The sequence below is a fragment of the Sinocyclocheilus anshuiensis genome, unplaced genomic scaffold (assembly GCF_001515605.1).
Source record: "Sinocyclocheilus anshuiensis isolate Anshui unplaced genomic scaffold, SAMN03320099.WGS_v1.1 scaffold62, whole genome shotgun sequence".
NCBI classification, from domain to species: Eukaryota; Metazoa; Chordata; class Actinopteri; order Cypriniformes; family Cyprinidae; genus Sinocyclocheilus; species Sinocyclocheilus anshuiensis.
Genome location: NW_015544180.1, coordinates 1,922,716 through 1,926,426, shown reverse-complemented (window position 1 = coordinate 1,926,426; position 3,711 = coordinate 1,922,716). Strand labels below are relative to the sequence as shown.

At 36.2% G+C, this 3,711-nt stretch overlaps 1 pseudogene; it reads left to right on the top strand.

Moving 5' to 3' along the window:
- The window catches only part of LOC107696321 (uncharacterized), a 24,222-nt pseudogene that overhangs the window by 16,320 nt on the left and 4,191 nt on the right, over positions 1 to 3,711 (top strand).

Genomic DNA, 3,711 nt, shown 5'->3' with positions numbered 1-3,711 from the left:
CGGCACTAAAATTAATTTTATAGGGTAATGACTAAAACATTTATATACTTTCATCTATTTCAGGTTCAGATCCAGTCAATGTAATAGTGGAGGTCATTTTCATATCAGTGGTGAATGCAGTGATGGTCTATCTTTACACAATTGCACTGGAAAATGAAACTGGTATGATAATGTTATAGTTGCAAAGCAGCTTCACAGAAAATGAAAGTTTCTACAATTAGGAGTAGTTTATCAGCAATGTCTATATGGCAGAAATGTACAGTAAAAATCATGCAGTTAGTTAATGACATGTATGCAAACAGAAACTATGAACATGATTAATAGCAATGATTATATGGTGTGATCAAATGTATAATGTAAGATAATGTAAGGAAAATGTGGTAGATTGGTATGTTGGTTTAGGGTTTTATCTCAGCCTCAGACGTCATGCCCACGGACCGTTGGTGAATGTCTGATGTATATGACACACAAAATTGGAAACAAGGAGTTTCAAAGTCGTCATCGGATTGGTTGAATTATACAGGATTTCTGGGAGATGTGTGTCGCATTCTTTAACGTTCCACCTGGAAACAAATATGCCGTGATGCCAAACCCCCTCATGTTAGAAGAAAGCCATCATGTTTACAACTGTGTCAATGATCGCTTATCAGGATCAACTAAACGCTGGATTTTCAAAAGTATGTAAAAAAAAATTTAAGTTCGCAGCATAGATTCTTTAAAATGTCCAAGAGTTTTACACACCGGTCTGTTATTGTGGGGGCATTTCCATGCCCCTAAACATGATGTGGCACAAAACGAAACGTGATTTGTTGCTTTACCTGTCAGTCATAAATGGCATCTCGGCCGGTCCTTGGCCATTCAAAGCAGCCAAGGTTCCCAGACCTTCTGCCATCAGTCTGAAGGTCTAGCTACGCAAGACTAGTTTAAGGTTGGCATCATCTGAGGTCCTCAGGTGTAGGCGTCATCTCTTCTCAGGTGTCGGGTCATCTCAAATCTTCATATGAGGCTGGATCCAGACTGAAGCTTGTGTAGTTACCACAGGACGCCCATTCCATGGAGAAACAGAAGAGCAGATAGAGTATAATTAGCCTAGCTGCTGTTCAAAGCAAACAATGATAATGTGCTTTTGATCAGCTATAACTGGAGTACACGGTTATTAGATACATTATGTGAATGCTTGGCTAAAGAGATGTGTCTTTAATCTAGATTTAAACAGAGTGTGTCTGAATATAACTTGCAAACAAGGTACTCATGCTAATAGGTAATTATCTTGTCATTTGTATGTACAGAAAATGTAAGAGACTTTGATGAATGTGATATTTTGCTTTTATCAATTTCAGATGCAGTTGGATGGGCCTGTGTGATGGGGTTCCTGCAAATGCTCTGGGCACTCATGAAGCTTACAAATATTGAGTCCAGTTCATCTCGTTTGGATCGGGGTACAGTATTGAGAATCTCATCTGTGATGCTGTTTGTGTACATTGCATGTTTCAGTTATTGTCTCCAAAACTCTTTTTTTTTCTCTTGAAAAACATTTAGCATTTCATTAAGCTAAAAAATCTTTACTGGCATCACAGTAGCTTCAGCTTGAGTCTCTTTTGTGGTCCATCACATCATTACATCTCTGGTTTTTTATTTTTTCAGCTCTTTCTTTTGTCAGTTATTTTTTTGTCTTTTTAAGCACCCTTGAGTGTTAGAAAGGCACTATAAGTTGTTGTTAATAATAATAATAATTTATATTATGTTTATTATTATGTTACTGCCTATGGTAAAAGGTTCATTTAAACACACACTGACTTTTAGATGGCAAAATTGGGGCATGTTGTCACACTCTATGTGATGTTGTCAAATGGAATTTGCCACTAAACAGTCCATTAAAAGAAAACCGTAAAATGATAAAATAAAGAAACACGCAAACCTAATGTTAGAGTGTGTCCTTGAAATCTCAGCTCTGAGCCTGATAAATACTAAGAGTAGTGGGCAGATAGATAGTTTCTTTATTTTGTTTGAACTTTATTTAATGTTTACAATTGCATTACAGATTTTCACAGAGTTGTTCCTGTGTATGTGTTTGGATCAGTTGGTGCTGTTTTACTGAACTCTGTGACACTGATGACTGAACTGATACTGAAAACAGGTGACTATTATACAGTACTTCTATGTCATAGTAAATGTATGTTATATTAAACAGATATTACTAAGACATTTGTTTAGTATTTGCTGAGTGAAATAAAAAAATACTGTGTTTCATATTGATGCAGAAATCATCTCAAAATTATTTGTCATATTCTAATCTGACATACCATTCATCTGTGTTTATTTCAACCTATTATTCTAAATTAAAACATTAATATGATGTTAGCATAAACAATAATGTAATATGTCCTCAGATGATATTTTATATCAGTCTAATATGTCAGTCTAATATTGTCATTCAATCCTCAGTTAATGGCGAAGGTGCAGTGGGAGATCTGAGAATCACTGTCTTTTCCTCTGATTTCCTCTCCGCATTATCTTTGAGGATTTTACCAGTGCTTCAACCCTGTGATTATAAACTGCACTGTACTAAATCAAATGGATTAATAACATGATGTTCAGTTGTTTTGGTATCTCACTTGTCTGTTTTAACTGTGATAATTGCTATTGCTAATTGCTATTACTGACGACAAATGATAGAATAAGACACTCTGCTCCTCAAATTCATAGAACAGCCGTAATCAGGTGAACTTCGGATTTTCAGATCCGAGTCCTATCAAAACCTGAATGAATTAATAATAATTAGCATTAGCATTAGCATTAGCATTAGCATAGTCAGCATATGGTTTTGTTTTGGGGGTTATCACTGCTCTCCCTTCTCTTATTCATGCCAGGCTGCATGGATGGGCAGGGAGTTTTTGCTCAGAACAGAACCATACCACCAATCCAAACTGTGTGCTAATTATCAATCATTTTTGACAATAGTGGTCCTGACAAAAATCAAGCGTGTAGCATTAGTTCTGGCAGGCCACGTCAGTCAAGCTTGCATCAGCTGACTCTCAGCTAATCCACTTCTATCTTTATAGTGGTATGCGAAAGTTTGGGAACCCCTTGCAGAATCTGTGAAAATGTGAATCATTTTAACAAAATAAGAGAGATCATACAAAATGCATGTTATTTTTTATTTAGTACTGCTCTGAGCAAGATATTTACATAAAAGAACGTTTAGAAAAACACATTTAGTCCACAAGAAAAAAAAATTGCAGAAATTATTAAAATAACCCCTTTTAAAAGTTTGGGAACCCTTGGTTCTTAATACTGTGTGTGGTTACCTGGATGATCCACGCCTGTTTTTTTGTTTTGTGATGGTTGTTCATGAGTCCCTTGTTTGTCCTGAACAGTAAATCTGAGTACTGTTCTTCAGAAAAATTCTCCAGGTCCTGCAGATTCTTCAGTTTTCCAGCATCTTTTGCATATTTGAACCCTTTCCAGCAGTGACTGTGTGATTTTGAGATCCATCTTTTCACACTGAGGACAATTGAGGGACTCAAACACAACTATTAAAGAAGGTTCAAACATTCACTGATGCTCCAGAAGGAAACACGATGCATTAAGAGCCGGGGGGTGAAAACGTTTTGAATTTGAAGATCAAGGTAAATTGTACTTAATTTGTCATCCGGGAAACATCCAAGTATCTTCTGTTGCTTCCAAAGGCCGGTACTAAATTAAAAAAAA